This window comes from Rhinopithecus bieti, unplaced genomic scaffold, assembly GCF_001698545.2.
Source record: "Rhinopithecus bieti isolate Rb0 unplaced genomic scaffold, ASM169854v2 scaffold_13259, whole genome shotgun sequence".
Classification (NCBI taxonomy): domain Eukaryota; kingdom Metazoa; phylum Chordata; class Mammalia; order Primates; family Cercopithecidae; genus Rhinopithecus; species Rhinopithecus bieti.
Window position 1 is genome coordinate 542744 of NW_016807544.1, and position 20708 is coordinate 563451.

The window sequence follows — 20708 nt, forward strand, 5'->3', positions numbered from 1 at the left end:
AAAGGCACTGATGATATTAGACCAATAAGGCACAACCCTTGTTCTCAAATTCACAGTCTATTCCAAGACTCTGCTGTTCAAATGTAGTTCTTAGATGAGCAGCATGGACATCAATTGGAAGTTTTTTAGAAATGCACAATCTCAGGCCCCACCCCAGACCTACTGAATCAAAATCTACATTTTAGAAATAACTCCAGGTGATTCATATGCGTAGTAAAGTCTCAGACATACTGTTCCAGGACACATAAACAAGCACAGGTATTTCTGGTGTAACATCTTATATGCATTCCTACAAAACTCACATATTGCAAGACTGTGCACTAAAATAACAGAGTCTATGGTGGAAATTGGTTAGGGGCAGACATCTGAAAACCTACAAAATTTTGAATCCAGAGCACTAACAAAAACAATCACAATTCTAATAAAAACAATAGTTAAACCTACTGGTATTTGTATTAGTATCAGTCAATTATTTGCTGTCTTCAACCTGGGGGATTCAGACTTCCTTCTTTGAGACATAATGTCAGAGGCATTTGAACTAGAGAAACTCCATCTTGAGTAGGGACTGGGTGAAATGAAACTAAAACCCTATGGGGCTGCATTCCCAGACTGTTAGGCATTCTAAGTCACAGGATGAGATAAGAGATCAGCACAAGATACAGGTCATAAAGACCTTGCTGATAAAACAGGTTGCAGTAAAGAAGCCAGCCAAAACCCAACAAAACTAAGATGGCAATAGCAGTGACCGCTGGTCGTCCTCACTGGTACGTTCCCATCAACACCATGACAGTGTACAAATGCCATCACACTGTCAGAAAGTTACCCTATATAGTCTAAAAGGGGAGGCATGAATAATCCATCCCTTGTTTAGCATGTAATCAAGAAATAACCATAAAAATGGGCAACCAGCAGCCCTCAGGGCTGCTCTATCTAAGGAGTAGCCATTCTTTTATTCCTTTACTTTTTTAATTTGAGATGGAGTTTCACTCTTTTTGCCCAGGTCGGAGTGCAATAGCATGATCTTGGCTCACGGCAACCTTCGCCTCCCAAGTTCTAGCGATTCTTCTGCCTCCGCCTCCCAAGTACCTGGGATTACAGGCATGTTCCACCACGTCTGGCTAATTTTGTATTTTTAGCAGAGACGGGGTTTCCCCATGTTGGTCAGGCTGGTCTCAAACTCCCGATCTCAGGTGATCTGCCCGCCTAGGCCTCCCGAAGTGCTGGGATTACAGGTGTGAGTCACCGCGCCCGGCCTTATTCCTTTACTTTCTTAATAAACTTGCTTTCATTTTATGCTATGGGCTTCCCTGAATTCTTTCTTGTGCAAGATCCAAGAACCCTCTCTCGGGGTCTAAATCAGCACCCTTTCCTGTAACAATAAGACCTAGATATTAGTATTTTGTTTGTTAAAAGAAAATTTTTAGGGGGGTAACTTCAAGAGTTTAATTTTTTCCTAGAACAAGATCAACAGTTTTCACTGAGATAAAAGAATAAAGAACAACAAACTCAATAACACCGAATGGGTTTTTGATACAGAAAACAGGACTGCTCCATTCAAATGCAAACTTTTACATTAAAATATGTTTATAAACCAGAGTTGTTCTTCCTCCTGAGTCAACACTTCTCCCTCTTCTAACGGGAGCCCCAGGAATCTGAAGAGCATGTGCACTACTAACCAAATATACAATCCAGTCGCCCCTTCCAAGCTGGAATCTGATTACCACTGGACTAGACTCAGGGCTGCCCCCAAGGGATGGAAAGCAGTAACTATGGTCTCAGGAAGAATGGCTACCGAGGATCCCACCAAAGAGTCGAATGCTGTGCACTGGGTCCAGGATGACTGGCACACCCTGTTCACTGTGCAGTTTCCCACCACCATGAACAGGAGAACCTTGGAATACCAGTCTTGATGATGCTGCCTGCCCTTGCCCACACTGATAGTCAACAGGGTAAATATTATTCTCATGGCAATTGGAATAAAAATGAAATTGAGGATGGTGACCTGCAGTGGGCAGCAGTCCTGGTCTGGGTTGGTATGAACATGTTCATGCTGAAAAGGAGGCTGCAATCCCCCATACACTTGCTCTGTAACCTAGGGGACTGCTTTTTGAACTTGAAGTTGAATTCTTACATTGATTCCTGTCTGTTTACAACTGGAAGTGCTTTCTGGAATGGTTGAATTCTCAGAGACTCGAGCAGGAAATGGCTCATACATTTGCTACAGAGATCAGATCACACAAGCTTGGAGACAGTGTAGCTTCTCCATCGACTCTGGTGGCAGGTGCAAAGGCAGGAAGCATATAGAGTGGAATGCCCTGGGTACAACCTGGTCCAGAAACCAGCTGTGCAAGTGACAGGAGCTCAGTATAAAACAATACATTTATTTAACAATTCCCTTCTTTTGCTTGGGTTCTCTCCCAGGTCAGAGCATGACCAAAATCTAAAGCTTTAGAGCACCACTTTCAATTACCATCATTTGGGTTTCTTGTCTCACCATGTCATTCATAGGTTATGGTATCCTCATGATCACGCATTTCTTTGAGTTTTGTCATTCTAGCCAAAGAGTAACAATCTGACATTCTACAAATGACTGCATGTTAACAAACATTTAAAACTTTTGAGAGAATACAGTGCACCAAGGAGACCACTATCATCGGGAGGATAATACCAACAGTTTGCAGTACGCTCCTTAGCTAGGGTCTCCATGAACTAAACAAGCAAAAATCAAATAGATCAAGGAACAAGCCAGATGAAGAGTGTACCTGTTTTAACCCAGCAGCCTGTTCATTAATCCTCTGCAAATGAGTCTCTATAATACCCAGTATATTCATCCATGTGCAAAAAGTGTCAGCAACTGCACAATTTCTCCCTATTCAGCCAGTAGGGAATCTAGAGCAATTCTATTATCTAGTACAACCTTAGCAAGAGAATTTAAAGAAATCTGTTATGCAACCATAGCCTTTGCAATAGAATCTGCTATAGAGATGATTATAAGGAATTTCTTTCCTTCTTTCTTTCTTTCTTTCTTTCTTTCTTTCTTTCTTTCTTTCTTTCTTTCTTTCTTTCAAGACAGGGTCTTGCTCAACCTCCCAGGCTCAAGCAATCCTCCCTACCTCAGTCTCCCAAGTGGCTAGGAGTACAGATATGCACCACCATGCCCAGCTAAGATTTTAAAATATTTTTGTAGAGACAGGGTCTCGATACATTGGTCTTGAACTCCTAGGCTCAAGTGATCCTCCCACCTCGGCCTCCCAAAGTGTTGGAATTACAGATGTGAGTCAGGAATATATTTCAAATTATTGCCTCATTTATATTTACTCCAAGCCTTGGAAAATAAATCTAACATTGGCCCTTCATGCTCAATCCATCAAAGGCATAAGTTTGCCCATGTGTAAAGTTGGCTGCAAAATCCTCCACAGATTAAAGTATACTCCACGGATAGACACAAGGCCCCTTTTCCAGTTCTATTGTTCATGGATACATTACCTGGAATGGTGAAATTAGGAATTTCAAACCAAGGGCCTGAGGCAGAATTATGAGTTGAAAGAGTGCTATAATATCCTGACACACAAGTCAGTTTGCAAGAAACTCCATTTGGGCTTTGGTGCAAACCTGTCTTGTGATATATTCATTGGTCATTGTTCTTATATCCCATGACTAGATTAAATTAAAACAAGGAGTGAGAGGAAGTGGGTTTAGAAGTTTTACTACTAGTACAATTTGAACAACAGTTATGTTAGGAATGTTGCTAACATTATCCACTAGGTTAACTAAAGGATCCCTTAGGTCATGTAAAGATCTGGGTTTGGCATGACAGATTCAACACTTCATGAAGTTACCCATAAAAGCTACTCATTGTGAAATTCTAATTACAGCACTATCCTGCCAAGTTCAAGAGGTAAGCATACGTAAGGAAAGATTAAGAAAAGTAAGAGTTTCATGATGACAGAGAAAGTTTGATTTGTGATCTTGGGCAGGTTGCTTATGTCTAGGATACCATCTGCTTCTGGGGAGAAACTTCCCTGGTTAGCTTTACCTTAAGGTTTCTAATGGGTATACAGTTCCAAGAGTCTGGAGGGGCCCTTTTAAGTTGTGAGATATGGATTCAAGTATCAAAGTCCCAAAGTTTGGCTGCAGATTGAGTGGCAAAGGCAGTCTTTCTCTACTACCATTTCCAGAAAACCAAATCTCTGGATTCTAGATCATGAAGGATTTGATTGCTCTTGGCCAGTGCATTCTGAAAAGCTTCCTTTACCTGGTGAAAACACACTTTGACATAATGCATCAAAGGCTTGAATCATTTAGTCATATCTGAGTTTAGGACTCTTTTATAAGGGGATCAACTTACATTCTCCACTGTAAATGCATCTTACTTTTATTAATCTGTAATACCTTTTATCAGAATCTGCAATATCAAGGCAATCCAGTCAATTCATTGGCTTCACCTAAGGCTACTAAATCTGTAATACTTTAACTGTTTTACAACTTGTCCAGCAAAACAAGTACCTTCATCCTTAGAGATCTCTCCAAGAATCCCCCATGAGGAAAACACATTTTCTAATAACCTTTTAGCTACTGTTATAGAATTGGCTTCCTGCATGGGAAAACTTCTTAACAACCAGAAAACAGGCACTGAAAATGGCAACTGAGGGTAGGCACAGTGGCTCACGCCTGTAATCCCAGCACTTTGGGAGGCCGCGGTGGGCAGATCACTTGAGAACAGGAGTTCAAGACCAACCTGGCCAACATCACAAAATCCTGTCTCTACTAAAAATGCCAACATTATCCAGGTGTGGTGGTACACGCATATAGTTCCAGCTACCCAGAAGGCTGAGGCATAAAATCATTTGAACCCGGAAGGCAGAGGTTGCAGTAAGCCAAGACCACTGCACTTCAACCTGAACAACAGAGTGAGACAGACGAAAGAAAGAGAGAAAGAGAGGGAGGAAGGGAGGAAAGAAGGAAGGAAGGAAAGAAGGAAGGAAGGAAGGAAGGAAGGAAGGAAGGAAGGAAAAGAAAGATAAAGAAGACCACTATAAATGTTCAAATGGCCCATACCTAAAGTTTTGATTGTCTTCCTAGGATTCTAAATTTGATAAGCCAAACATTGGTCATAAACTATTTTAGCAATTTTAGAACAGTCACCACACCAATGTATATATTTTTTCATTATTTGGATTATTTTATCTCTTCCATCATGAGCCATGGAGTGCAGTGCTTTTAATAAGGAAAACATTAAGGACTCAGGAAGGACCAGGCAGCCACCCAGGCTCTCCATGAGTCCATGCTTAAAATTTGATTTATATCTTTTATTTTTATTTTATTTTTTGAGACAGGGTCTCACTCTGTCGCCCAGGCTGGAGTGCAGTGGCATGATCTCTGCTCACTGCAACCTCTTCCTCCTGGGTTCAAGCGATTCTCCTGCCTCAGCCTCCCAAGTAACTGGGATTACAGGCGTGTGTCACCACACCCAGCTAAGTTTTGTATTTTTTGGTAGAGACAGGGTTTCACCAAGTTGGCCAGGCTGGTCTTGAACTCCTGACCTCTGGTGATCTGCCGCCTCGGCCTCCCAAAGTGGCTGGATTATAGGCATGAGCCACTGCACTCAGCCATTTATAGTCTTTTAAATACAAATTTTATTTCTTTAATTCAGGTACACAGCACCGTTTACTATAGTATTATAGCAATGCGCTATCATATGTAATTTGACTTGGATCATGGAGTTCCTTTAAATTGCATATCTTAACAATTTCGGTACTGGCTGACTTGAACCTTCTTGGTATTTAATTAATTCTTGTCTCAATACCAGGAAATCCAAGTTGTTGTCTCAATACCAGGAAAAATTAGGCATGCGAGCACATTGAAGCGTGAGGAGGGAGGAGTTTATTAAGTGAAAGGAAAGCTCTCAGCAAAGAGAGGGGTTCTCCAAGCAGGTTTCTCCCTCATAATTGAATACCAGGACCACCACACATGAGCTTATGAGGCCAGGCTTCTCCCCTGAATAAGGCATGAATTCCTGGTGGCCCCACCTCATCCCCCAGCGTACATGTGGGAATGCCCAGGCAAGCCAAAGGTAGTATTGGAAAAGGCAGCGTTCGATTGATTAAAAGGCATTCTTCAGAAAGAGTCAATTGGGAAAGGGTGGGCAAACAGGGGCAGAAGTTCTCCCTCTGGGTCACAGGTTTCATCTGGGACTCGCAGTCCAGTCTTTCAGCCTTCAGGCTGTTTTAGACTTGAAGGTGAGGTTTTAGGCCAGGGGCCCTTGCCTGTCTGCCTAGACGTTTGTGTGCCTTCTGCTTCTATCAATCATTCCACCCTCTGGAGAGGTACGACTAACTGCCCTTAGAATAGGAATGAAGATCGATCTTGACTGCTTCCTGCTGACAGGGAGCACTGTTTTCAGAAGATGGCAGTCAGATTTCCCTCAGAAGCTTGTCTAAGGATCTCCAGTAAAAAATGGGCCATCAACTGAGCCTCCAGTTGCATGAACTTTTGATGGTCTGAAAACGAGAAGAGACAAACTGGGTTATTAGAAGACATGTATCAAAATGAGACAAAAGGCTGGGGGGTAAAGGCAGCTCAAAAATTCCAAAGCTCCCAGCATGTCCAGATAACAGGTGGCTATAGTTATCTGCTAAGATTTGGGTGCTTGGGGCTTGGCTTTTGTTAGCTCCCTTAGTCTTATTTTCCCAAAAAGGAAACCTCCAGGTTATGGGCACCCTATTTACTCATATCACTTGGCAGGATTTGCAGGATAATTGCCCAGAACTGGAATATTGATCTAGATTTTTACATTATCCATCCCTTTTTTTCCTTCTGAGCTGCAGGAGGAGATCACTAGTTGATTCACAGGAATAAGTGGGGTTAGTCTAAAATGTAGGCAAAAAAAAACCTTTAAAACAACTAATTGGTCTAGAATCTAATGACAGATGTATGATAAGGTTTGAGACATAATTTCTCTCTCTCCATTCCTCATTTTGTTAAAACAAATCAAGATAGGACTGAGTTGTTTGCAAAATAAACTTTAGTCTTACATTTGGCCTGCTTATTTGCATAAAGTACAGCAAGAATTATTATTTTTACATACAATTTTTCAAATTGGCTTTGATGGAACTCTGTTCCACAAGGAATCTCAGATAAGACCTTTTAAAGTCGAGCCTAGCCACGGGTTTGTACCCCAAATACCTATGAGTTGGGTAAATTCCTTTCTTCTTGAGGTCCCAAGAATATGGGGTTCCTGGGCCTGTTAGAAAGTGACATTCTTTACTTCCCACACAAGGTGGGAACCCTGTACAGGGACTGTGTAGACAAGGTATGAGGCAAGTTTTCCCAAGGGGCTTTTATCAGCCTGCAAGTTGAGCTTGATTCCTTAAAGGAAAGCATACCCTTCCAGCCAAAGTCTTGGTAAAACAACCAGCTTCTCCAATTGCATCCTGTTGCAAAAGAAAATGGATTCTTATTGCACTGATGCAAATAACCATATTGCTGTAAGTTAAGAATACTCACAAATAGTTTCCAAATTCTAGAGGAACCAGGCAGAGAGAAACAAACATGCTCCAAATTTGTTCACAGGAGTATAACTTACTCAATTATTAAAGACTGTAAATAGCTCAAAATAAAAGTTTCTTTAACTCTGAAAAACAAAACAAGGATCAGCAATGTTTTAAGCAATAGTTAATAAAAGGTTACTTCAGCTTTCTATTAGTTCAGTCCATTCCATTAACTCTTGTTCTGCTTGATATTCATGAACATTTTAACTCTCCATGAGTCCTATACGTTTTTCCACCATTCAAATGTCACAATCTCCAAAGTTATCAGAAACCTGCATTTGAGAGCACCTGTCAAAGTTCTATAACTGATTATAAACCATCTTTTGAAGAGGATCAAAACAAGACAACAATTGTCTTTGAATAACAAAATGTCCAGGGTAGTTACAGTTAAAAACACAATTGATAAAGAAATTTGATTATCTCTGTGGTTTATAATAACTTATCATAATAATTTTAATTATGATTGATAGCATATGCTCAGACATTAGAATTTTAGAAATCCCATACAATTTTAGAACATATATTAATACTATTCACTGAAATACAACCTGACGAAGATGAAGCGTCATTTTGGCAATCCCACATACTTAATTATGTCAAATAATCCTATTTACCTCTCTTTTGGATGCAATAGGGGTCCTCTGTAACATGCAAAAGCTAGTGGTCAGGAAATATAATTCTGAAACTGAAATTTGATTTTGGGAAACCTGTTAAATATGTTAGAGGTTTGAAGCACTTGATATTACGAAACAGAACTCCAGATTACCATAAATTATTTATTTTGCCAAAATGATGATTCAAAAATTTCAAAACAAGGCAAAAACCTTTACTCATTAAGAGGGAAGACTTAGCTTTCCGGTTTGTCTCCTGTCTTCTCTTTCTTTTCCTTGGCAGTCTATTCACAAGGCAAACAAAAATCTTTCATTTCCCTTTGTTATCACATGAAAATCTTGTACAAGGGTGAGAAAGCCAAATTTTACCCTTTCATTAGTTTACTCTTAATGCCAACCCGAATTTTCTAATGAAAACTTATAAACAATTTTATCATTCTATCTAATCTTAACCAGTTTGACCATGAGGTGAGATTCTTATAAACTTTTACAACCCTTTACAACTTTTGCTAAAGAGCAGATTAGCACCTTAAGGAAACATTCTTGTTCTTTTATTTCAATGTTCAATTTACATAAAAAACATATAATACCATTTCAAATTTATTCTGTTCTATGTTCACACACAGAATTTCTTTTGCAAGATTAATTTTAGAAACCTTCCACAACTTGTTTAAGCCTTTAACTTTATCTTATCTAATTTAAAACAATCCTTTAATCTCAGGCAAAAATTTATATTTCCATGCATTCTTATAATCTTTTACTAAAAATACATTTTACTATTCTAACACACCTTGCAGGCGAATCCATTTTCAGTGGTCTCAATTACATATCATAATGATAACTCTTAGCAATTTTTAACTTTAATGTAAAATCTGGTAAGTTGTTTTAATTATGCACTAGGTGCCAATGAAATGTGACTCCTTCCAGCATAGTTAAGGGTGTGGTTAACTCCATACCTCCCCAGGCCTTACCAATTGTGAAGCAGCCAAGTTGCAGAATAGTTCTCAAAAACTAAAGAAGCAGTTTATAACCTTAAAACACTTAGCAAACTTCCTATCTGACCTGCGTTAACTTAGACCACCTATTTACATTTTAACAATATTTGCATTTTTGGCCAGGTGTAGTGGCTCATGCCTATAATCCCAGCACTTTGGGAGGCTGAGGTGGGCGGATCATGAGGTCAGGAGATTGAGACCCTCCTGGCCAACATGGTGAAACCTCGTCTCTACTAAAATACAAAAAATTAGCCAGGCATGGTGGCATGTGCCTATAGTCCCAGCTACTTGGGAGGCTGAGGCAGGGAATCCCTTGAACCTGGGAGGCGGAGGTTTCAGTGAGCCAAGATCGTGCCACTGCATTCCAGCCTGGAGACAGAGCAAGACTCTGTCTTAAGAAAAAAAACAAAAAACAAACAATATTTGCATTTTTTACCAATAATCCTTAAGCTTGTTTTTATTTCTCAAAGATTAAAGTCACATGAACTAAAAAATATTATAGCTTTTACTTTTCCTTAAAAAATATTTGATCTAAGTGCTTATTTTTTCTTTAATCCAATTAATTAGAGCATTTTTATATAAACATCACACACATAATACATATATAACTACACAGACAGACAAAAGAAGATCCAGTATTTGAAAGATTTTTCATTTGCCAGTTTCTTAATTGGATTATTGGTCTCAGGGTGGAGCCCTTAAAGAAACAGGGCCCAATACACAAGTATAGCTGGAAGACAAAAAATAAATTTTGATACAGATTGATCAGTTTCTAATTCCTAGGGTTCCAGGAAGGAAAGAGAGGTTTCTCCCAAAATAGAATCTGTGCACCTTTTCTGTTTTTCCCAAGGACTCCCAGTTCATCAGAAATTATCTTAGGGCCTCTCATGCATGCCTTAAGAGTTGCGAGACACAGGGAGAACAGTAATTCAGTTGACTGAGAAAATATCTTTTTCTAGCAAAACAAGATCCAAGAAGAGAGAAACATAAAGGTCTTTTAAATATACCTATAACTTGGATATCCACTTTTAATTAAGTAGAGCGTTCTTTAAGAAAGTCCTTTTAAATCCCTTGTAACCTGACTTTAGCCATGCCAAACAGCCAATATTTTTGGCATTTGAACTTTACCAAAAGTAAACTCACAGGTGAAACCAACAAGCTTCAATTAAGGTTATGACTTAACCACAAGTGTATGAAGTATTTCCAAAGGGGTAGTAAGCAGTTTTTACAAAATCTAGGAACTTTAAAGGTAACTCAGAGAAAGAAAAATTCAAGAAAGGAAGCTAGAAATTGTTCATGTAGAGGAAGAGAATCAGCAAATGATAAAAGTCACACACAGATATCAACCCAAAAGTACACATTTCTCAAGCCAAGATTGAACCCAGGTTGCCACTGTAAAATGGCGGAGACTAAACGAAAGTACTGCCATGTGGTTACAGGTCACATTTCCATGGACGTAAAACAAGCAAAGTTTGGTACTGACCAGTTAGACAGGCTGACTTGAACAGCAGGCTTATGGGGTCCTAGGCCTATATCCTATCATGTGGTACCCCTCTTCCTGACAGAATCATGCAGAAAGATGTGCAAATCATACCAGATTGGCTATAGCTTAAGTCCAACCTCACAAATCCTTTTTCATTCATCAAAACTTTACAGAGAATATAAACAGTGATCCTTATTATTCCTTTTACCAGTTTGTACAGGGAGAGAGAGGCCAAAAGTCTGAATGATAAAATTTTTACGCTTTTTCCAGCATGTCAGCCTTCTAGGTTCCATTCCTCTGAGTTCAATTCGAAGGCAACCAGTTTAAGGTTTGGGATATTAATTTTTACCAATTTGGAGGATGCATCCAAGGGAAGTGTGCTGTAGCACAGGTACATAATTACCCATCTGTGAAGAGAGGACAGAGGTGGAAAAAGGAAATAAAGGAGGAATTTTTTTTTCAAAGGAGTCCCAGGGATTCGGGATGCTTTTGAAAGGGGTAAAGACTAAAGATGAATGACTACTCATCTAGAAAGAGGGGAGCAAGGCATGCCTAGTTCCCTTCTCTTCCCAGCAAATACCCAGGGTATGTGAGGGAGAGACAAGAGAGGCATCTGTTTTCTTTCTTCTTTCCTTGTATCCCGGAGTCCTGAAGACAATGACAGGGTGCTGCCCATGGGTGTCAATGTGACTTTTTACCCATGTTAACAGGGAGGGTAGGGGGTGGGATTATCCACCCTTACCCACACACTGTCTTTCCCCATGCTGTCAGTAGTTTTCAAGTTACCTAGCCCTCATGTATGCCATGGATACTAGCATGACCACTATCCATGCAATGGGAGGCTTGGCTTAATCAGCAGGAATTAGTCATGCTTACCTGTGCTATATCTCTTAACTTCAATTGTCGTCAGCCTCAGATCCAGTTTTCTTTCCTAGAGCTTCAACCCAAAGTTTGGAATTGAGTTTGGGGCAAGAATGTGTCTCAGTGGGGTCCATGGACTCATTTAGTCAGGATGAAGCTGTGGAATTCGGTTTTCTTCCAATAGGGATAGAAAAGAGTGTCTTGTGAATTGGGGTCCTGGCCTGTTAAAACACCTTTCAAGAAAAAAAAAAAAACTCTGGCATGGAGAAGCCCCCTGTCTTTGCATGGCTGTGTTATTAGGTTGGTGCAAAAGCAATTATGGTCACCGCCATGCTAAGTAATGGCAAAAACCACAACTACCTTGGCACCAACCCATTAACTCCTCACCTGATGGAGAGAAGGAAAAAGAACAGCTTAGATGTAGGGCTGGAGAAGATTGTTGAGGAAGAAACCTCTTATTCTGATGCAAATCGGTTTCTCCAACACGGAGAAAAACTTTTAATTCCTGTTTCTTTCCTCAGGATCAGACCAAGCTGGACCCCTCAGCTGGAGGAGGGGAAGACTCCATGGGCACGTGGTGGGGAACACTGGCCAGCTAGCCATGAAGGGCATTGGGCCCCCAAGACTGCCCTGGGGCCTGGAAAGTGGCTGTGGCTCAGTCCTGCACTGCATGGCCATTGAACACAGCATGTGTATGCAGTAGACATGGCCATGTGCCCCAGCTAGGTGGGAAGTGGGTGGTGGGGAGCTGCTGCTTGCCTGTATGTCTGAAGCACGTGCCTGTGGCCATTGGAATGGAGGTGAACACCCCCAATATTGTTAAAGAAAAGATAGGTGCCGTTATAATTCTGAAAAAAAGAAGAAAAATGCCATAGAAAAGATTGGAATGGACCAAGGCTGACATTCCCAACCCCTGAGAGCGACAGGGAGGGGGCAGTTTTCCCTGCCTTCAGAAGAAGTCTGAGGATCAGAAAGCTCAGAAATGAAAGTGAAAGACGTTTTTGGCGCAGCGTTTTACTCACTCTCTGACAAATCCCCGTAAAGGTCAAAATGATGCAGGATTTTTGCTCCCTAGTTCAGCTAAATCCGAGTTCTTATTTCATGACCAGGAAAAATTAGGCACAGCACATGGACACTTTGAAGGGTGAGGAGGGAAGAATTTATTAAGTAAAAGGAAAGCCCTTAGCAAAGATAGGGGTTCTCCAAGCAGTTTTCTCCCTCACAATTGAAAACCAGGGCCACCACACATGAGCTGATGAGGCCAGGCTCCTCCCCTGCATAAGGCATGAATTCCTGGTGGCCCCCCTAATGCCCCGCTGCACATGTGGCCATGCCCAGGCAAGCCATAGGTAGTATTGGAAAAGGCAGGATTCAGTGGGTTAAAAGGCATTATTCACAAAGAATCAATTGGGAAAGGGTTGGCAAACGGGCAGAAGTTCTTCCTCTGGGTCACAGATTTCATCCCAGACCAGCACTCCAGTCTTTCAGCCTTTAGGCTGTTTTAGGCTTGAACGTGAGGTTTTAGCCTAGTGATTCTTCCCTATCTGCCTAGGAATTTGTCTGTTTCCTGCCTTTATCAGTAGTACATATTACATATATGTAACTAAAAACAAAAAAATTATGTATAGTACACACATGCAATACATATATGTGTACTATACAGAACATATGTGCTATATAGAATATATGTATAGCACATATATTCTGTATGGTACATACTATACTACATACATGCTATATGTATAGTACATTTGTGTCCATATATGTACTATAAATGTACTATATATTCTGTATAGTACATACATACATACACATATGTACTATATGTATATATTATGTATGTTATATATAATATATATTGTATATGGGTATATGATATGGGAGCGGGGGCAGGAAAGTTCTGGGTAGAGAAGTGGGGGTCCCTGGTGAGGGCTCCATCCTCAAGCCTGTGCCCACGGACCTAAATGAGGACAGACGTTTCTGTTTTCACACCCAAAATGTTGCCTTTTGGCCCAACATACCCCCCCATCCTGTGCCCATAAAAACCTGAGACCCCAGCAGGCACACACACAAGCAGCTGGACATTGAGAGAAGCAGAAGACAGACACCAGCAGACACCAGCAGGCCATCCATGGCAGAACAATGTGACACCAGGGGGAATTTGGCCAGGGGCGGTTGGAGGAAAGTCTAGCCGCTGTACGGCCCAAATCCAGGGGAAGACCAACCTCCCACTCCATCCTTTGTCTTGCTTCCCATCCATCTCAGTGAGAGCTACTTACACCACTCAATAAAACCTTGCACTCATTCTCCAAGTCCACATGTGATCCGATTTTTCCTGTACACTAGAGCAAGAACCCAGGATACAGAAAGCCCTCTGTCCTTGCGATAAGGCAAAGGGTCTAATTGAGCTGATTAACACAAACCACCAGCCGATGGCAAAGCTGAAAGAACACACTGTAACACATGCCCGCTGGGGCTTCGGGAGCTGTAAACACTCAACCCTAGAATCTGCTGTGGGGTCAGAGCCCAAAAATGCTCTCCATGACCTGCCCGTCTGCATGCTCCCCCTAGGGTCTGAGAAGTAGGGTCCTGAAGAAGCACGCCACACCCCTGTCACACACCCTGTGAAGGTGATAAGGGAACTCCTCCTGTTTCACATATAGTGCACATATATGTATGATATTTTAATTATATATATTAATCATAATGTTAACTCTTAGTAACGTTAATTTCCAGTGAACAATCAAGGAAGTAATCAATTTTAAACTTTTTTTTTTTTTGAGACAGAGTCTTGCTCTGTCGCCCAGGCTGGAGTGCAGTGGCCAGATCTCAGCTCACTGCAAGCTCCGCCCCCCGGGTTTTACGCCATTCTCCTGCCTCAGCCTCCCAAGTAGCTGGGACTACAGGCGCCCGCCACCTCGCCCGGCTAGTTTTTTTGTATTTTTTAGTAGAGACGGGGTTTCACCGTATTGGCCAGGATGGTCTCCATCTCCTGACCTCGTGATCCGCCCGTCTCGGCCTCCCAAAGTGCTGGGATTACAGGCTTGAGCCACCGCGCCCGGCCTAAACTGTTTTATATCAGTATTTGTAGATGAAAGCCATTTCCTAATTTTTAGAAAGAAATGTTACAAATAGAGATTTCTTTCATAGATGTAATTTTCTTTAATAAAAGGGTTTCAAAATAGCCAGCTAAATGCCAGAAAGGTATATTGTAGAGACTGATTTAGGTCAACAAGTGGTCTCTTTAACTTAGCTTCTGTTTCTTTTCTTTTTTTTTGAGATAGAGTCTTGCTCTGTTGCCAGGCTGGAGTGCAGTGGTGCGATCTTGGCTCACTGCAACCTCCGCCTCCTGGGTTCAAGCAATTTCCCTGCCTCAGCCTCCCGAGTAGCTGGGACTACAGGCACACACCACCATGCCTGGCAAATTTTTTGTATTTTAGTAGAGATGGGGTTTCACCATGTTGGCCAGAATGGTCTCGATCTCCTGACCTCGTGATCTGCCCGCCTTGGCCTCCCAAAGTGCAGGGATTACAGGCATGAGCTACAGCGCCTGGCCTAGCTTCTGTTTCTTAGCTAAATGACTGAGTTTAAAGTGGAGCCCATTAATGAAGAAGACAGGGAAAGTGTTCTCTATGCCTGGACTCAGCGTGGATAGCTTTGAAAAAGAGAAACAAGCCTACTTTACCGGAGGGCCTACCTTTTATAAGCACTTTATTTGGCTTACTTTCCACCTTGGGGCAGGATAGTAACTAAGCCAAAATGTTAGTAGATTCTATTTCCCTTATCAATTAGTCATTTAAGAGTCTTTACAAAAGAGGCAATATAAATTTTGAACATTTTTTTAGAAGCTTCTGCACATCAATAGGCATCCCTGAGGAACCTAATTCAGGAGCCCCCATTTTTAAATGCACTTCTTAAAGTACAATGTTGTTCATTGGAATGTTCCACCATAATTTTAAATAATCTTTAGTAAGGTTTCTCAATTTTTGTAAGCATTTGCTGCTTCCAGTGCCTAATACTTATATACTATACACAAAGGCAGGCATACCGGGAAAGGGGAGGACTCAGTTCTTCAAAACTTAAGGATCTCATTTTTATGTTGATTCCTGGCTTTGGCTCTAAGATCCCCTTGGCCACGTTAGCCAGTGATTTTCCCTACCCAGGTGTGTAAGAAAAGAAACAAAGGAGATAGAACACAAAATCTCTGCAAATTCCCAAAAGCTGGAGTTCATACCCCCTGTGCTAATTGCCATTTACCGCCAGTTTCCGCCTGACCCAGTCAGATGTCTGAGGCCTCTAACTGGATCCAATCCAGTTACCTATTGAATCTGATTCAATCCTGGACCGAGTCCAGTTTTTATTGTGACTTATGAACCGAATCCAGATAAAAAATTTGCTCAAACTCAGATAGCTCAAAACACAAATTTGTGGCACCTCAGAATCTGAAAGAGAACTTGTCCAGGATCCCCAGTGGCTGTAAGAGAGCAGTGGATGCAATGGGCCCAGCGGGCACCTCGTTTGGTTGCTGTATCCTCCTGGGGGTCATTAGAAGCTCTACTTTGTGGGATTTTTTTTGGTTTTTTGTTTGTTTGTTTTTTGTTTTGAGACAGAGTCTCATTCTGTTGCCCAGGCTGGAGTGCAGTGGTGTAATCACGGCTCACTACAGCCTCGAAATCCTGGGATCAGGTGATCCTCCCGCCTCAGCCTCCCTACTAGCTAGGACTACCACACCCAGCTAATTTCCTACTTTGGATCCCACATCTGATGCCATTGGTTAAAAGAAAAACTTTAGGCAAATTAAATTTAACACAGTTTAATTGAGTAAAGAAAAATTCTTGAATCGAACAGTCCTCAGAACACAAACAGACTCAGAGTGACTCCAGGGCTGCCACATTTACGCCACATTTATTAGGTAACATTTATGGACAGAAAAAGGAAAGTGACCTGTAGAAAGCATAAGTGAAGTATAGAAATGGCTGGATTGGCTATAGCTGGGCCTTTGCCTTATTTGAACCTGGTTTGAACAGTTGGCTGCCTGTGGTTAACTGAAATTTGGCTGCTGTGATTGCCTGAGACTCAGTCACCAGTCTGTTTATGCATCAAATTAGGTTACAGTCCACTGTGTATGGAGAAACCTTTAGGCCAGACTTAAAATATATACAGAGGCAGCTGTAGGCCAAATTTCATTTAACAGCGTCTGGATCAATTTCTTCAAAATTTTTGAATGATCTATGGTGTAGCCTCTTTCTTTTGTTCAGTGTGTCCATAGAGGGAAATGTTTTCACAACTCCATCATTATACTCTTAGCTTCCCCGAATAGTTTAACTGGTGGAAAGGGCAACAATACTCAAAGCTATTAAACCAAGCAGAACTTGTGCTATCAATTTCAGTCTATTCTGAAGGTATTCATACATGGCTAAGGCTTTTTCTGCAAATGTGGAAAAGCTTACCCTGATATTAAGTTGCCAGGAAAATCATGTATGAATCAATGTGACTTCCATGTTACATGGATATCACTCATATTAAAGGAACATGCATTGCCTCAAAAAGAATTGTAACTGTTATGTACTGAATCGTGTCCCCCCAAATTCATATATTGAAACCCAAGCCCACAATGTGATAGTATTTGGAGATGAGGCCTCTGGGAAGGAATTAGGTTTAGATAAGGTTGCAGGGTAGGTTCTTGTACTAGGCCATTCTTGTGTTGTCATTAAGAAATATATGAAGTTGTAGATAATTTATAAAGAAAAGAGGGGTATTTGGCTCACCATTCAGCAGGCTGTCCAGGAAGCGTGGAGCTGGCATTTGCTTCTGGTGAGGGCCTCAGGAAGTTAAAATCATGACAGAAAGGAAGAGGAGCAGGCACATCACATAGTGTGAGTGGGAGCAAGAGAGAGGAGGAAGGTGCCACACACTTTCATTTTTATTATTATTTTGAGATGGAGTCTCACTCTGTTGCCCAGGCTGGAGTGCAGTGGCGCAATCTCGGCTCCCTGCAAACTCTACCTCCCAGGTTCAAGCAATTCTCCTGTCTCAGCCTCCTGAGTAGCTGGGACTACAGAGACCTGCCACCATGCCCGGCTAATTTTTGTATTTTCAGTAGAGACGGGGTTTCACTATATTGGCCAGGCTGGTCTTGAACTCCTGACCTTGTGATTCGCCTGCCTCGGCTTCCCAAAGTGCTGGGATTATAGGCGTGAGCCACCACACCTAGCCTCCATCCACTTTTAAACAACGAGATATCACGTGAACTCAGAGCAAGAGCTTACTTATCATCAAGGGGCTGGTGCTAAGCCATTCATGAGTGATCCACCCCCATGATCAAATCACCTCCCACCAGGCCCCACCTCCAACGCTGAGAATCACATTTCAATAAGAGATTGGGATGGGACAAACATCCAAACCATATTAGTCCTCATAACGGGATTAGTACCCTTATGAGAGGAGACAGCAGAGAGCTTGCAGTCTGTCTCTTTCTCCGTCTCTCTCTCTCTCCACCATGAGAGGACACAGAGGGAAGGCAGCCATCTACAAACCAAGGGGAGAGTCCTTACAGGAACCTGACCATGCTGGGACCTTGATCTCATACTTCCAGCCTCCAGACATGTCAGAAAATAAATTTTTGTTGTTTAAGCCACCCATTCCATAACATAGACTGTTTATTATGGCACCCAGTGCCATAACATGTTATGTTATGGCAGCCCAAGCTAATTAGATAGTAACCATCATGATATGACATAAAAGGAGCATAGTAAAAAGAGCACATAACTCTAGAAAGGGTGGAGGTTGGAGAGAAATTAAGTTGAGAAGAGGAGAATGAGATGTCAGGAAAATCTTCCCATATGAGATACTTCCAGCAATTAAGTCTAGTCTAGAGGAACAGGCAGTTGTTCTCCAAATGGTCTCTAAGAAGAGCTGGGGGCATTAAAAACAAGGGACATAGCAGTAATCTTTTTTATAGGCTGTCAGTTGCTGTGGAACCTATAGCCTCAAACCTATTTCTTTTCCATGAACTCTGTAATGATGTCACGGTCTATACCTTCTTCATGTACAAACATCTCACAACTAACCTACCACCATGAGAGTACGTAATTTCTGTTGTGTTGTTTTCTAGCAAGGTGATCGATTTGCATTGCTTCAACCAGGCTCCTCTGATTGATCATCTTCTGAACAATGGATGCATTTACAGATGGCTGGCCAGGTTCAGGAGAGCAGGCTGTAGCCATCAAATAGACAAAGTAGGCTCACCACATTCTGGAATTGAAATCATGATCTTGGTTACATCAGAAGGTGCTCTAACCAATTGAACAAACCAGGCCTTGATGAAGCTGGAACTGAGAGCTAGGGGATTCTTATGCAGAACAGAACATTCATACTTCCGCTTCCATATGTACCACATATGTGTTCCTCTCAACTGGTTTTGTACATTTCCATCTTTGCCTTAAATGTATTCACATAGCACTCTTTAAATACTCGAAGTATAATGAAGAAAAGAGAAGGAACTGAAATGGTTCCATTCCATTTCTCACTAGGAAGTTGATTCTGTGCACTCTATTTCTGACTATTTTCTATCAGCTTATTACCGTGGGATGTAGGAGGGAGGAACAGGACACAAAATGTGGCACAATTAAAAAAGGATGAAGAAGAAAATTAAAATCATTAACCATTAGTAATCATTTTTAATGTGTATCATTTTTAAAATTCAAGAATAACCCAAGGAAGTAGGCACAATGTTTAGATATGATTTACCAGTGAAAAGAAGCTTAGAGAAATGAAGTAATGGCTGGAAAGTCATAGCTAGAACTCAAAGTGAGAATTCCCACCCAAGAAATCTGACTCCAGATTCTACACTCCTAATCTCTGCTATGTGTTCTTTCCTGAAATGAGGAAAGAATAAGAAAGGAGAAAATTAGTGACAAGAAAGAGAGAGCTGAATAAGAGGGGACAATGAAAGGAGGAAGGAAATCAAGCAGTTTCTACACTCTGGAAAATAATTGAGCAGAATTAACAGAAGAGAACTCCTTTCCTCAATGCTCATTCTACTGTTAAAATAAATAAATAAATAAGCCAGGCAGTGCAGCACACACCTATAATCCCAGTGACTAAGGAGGCTGATGTAGGAGGATTGCTTGAGCCCAGGAGTATGAAGCCAACCTGGGCAACATAGCAAGACCTTGCCTCTAAAAAAAAATTTTTTTAAGTAGCTGCATTGTCTTGTTTTTCTAACTTTGTACAGTGCTTAGAATAACACTATCTAAACAGCATGTGTTCCATAAACCCTGTTGACTAACCAATGGATTTGCAAAACAAACACCGAAAGACTCTTAGGCAAGAGATATATTGTAAGATCCGTGACAATGAGATATCTTGCATGACATGTTTTCCATTGTTTACTGTGTGTCTAAAATGAGAAGGTCATAAGAGCCAACCTTTCATTGGAGTGGCCCGCATAAAACTGTCTGCTGTGTAAGGGGTGTTGGAGTGACTCTCCATCACAGGTTCTACTGCAGCTCTAGGGTGGGTCCTGAGTGATGTGAACCCCATCCCCATCCCCGTTTCTAGTGAATGGGTCTGGGGTAGGCAGGCCAAGGCCAGTTGGGACCAATGAGTCATAAAGAGTTTTCTAAGCACTTCTGGAAAATATGCTTTCTTACCCTTAAGAAAGAGTCACAGGAAGTTTGTAGGAGGTGAAAAGGGAAGCAATTAACCCAGCAACTACTGGAAGCCTTCCAAAACCCAGGGATCTTTCCCCAGAATGAAGTCAGCATTGGGGATAGCACACCAGGGAGCTGGAAAGAGCCACTGGATCCACCAGTCCTGAATCCTACCCAGCCTTTGACATCCTGTATTGGAGCCAATACATTTATTTATGATAAAAGTTAGTTTGAGGTTGAGGTTGAGTCGGGATTTCTGTCCCGTATTTTAAAGCATCCTACTGATGCAGCCTGGTAAACATAAAACATGGTAAACACATGTGGCTTGATTTTATTGGCAGCATGGTTAACTGGTTCAAGCTATGGTTCAAGCTATTCTTTTCCTTCTGTGATTATGACCATACACTCACCTGAAAGGTGAAGCCTTTCTCCTGTCATGGCTACCTGACTGAAAAAGCTCCGCCAGAGTCTCAATTCCTATAACCTCCTTCCCATCCATCCATCCATCCATCCAGCTGATGGATTAATAAATTTATATTTATTAATATAAATTT

The 20708-nt window shown here is 41.4% G+C and overlaps 1 pseudogene; it reads right to left on the reverse strand.

Annotated features, from left to right (window-relative positions):
• Positions 1–1767: 1767 nt before the first annotated feature.
• LOC108536187 (transmembrane protein 183B-like) lies at positions 1768–20592 on the reverse strand (annotated as a pseudogene).
• Between the last annotated feature and the right edge of the window lie 116 nt (positions 20593–20708).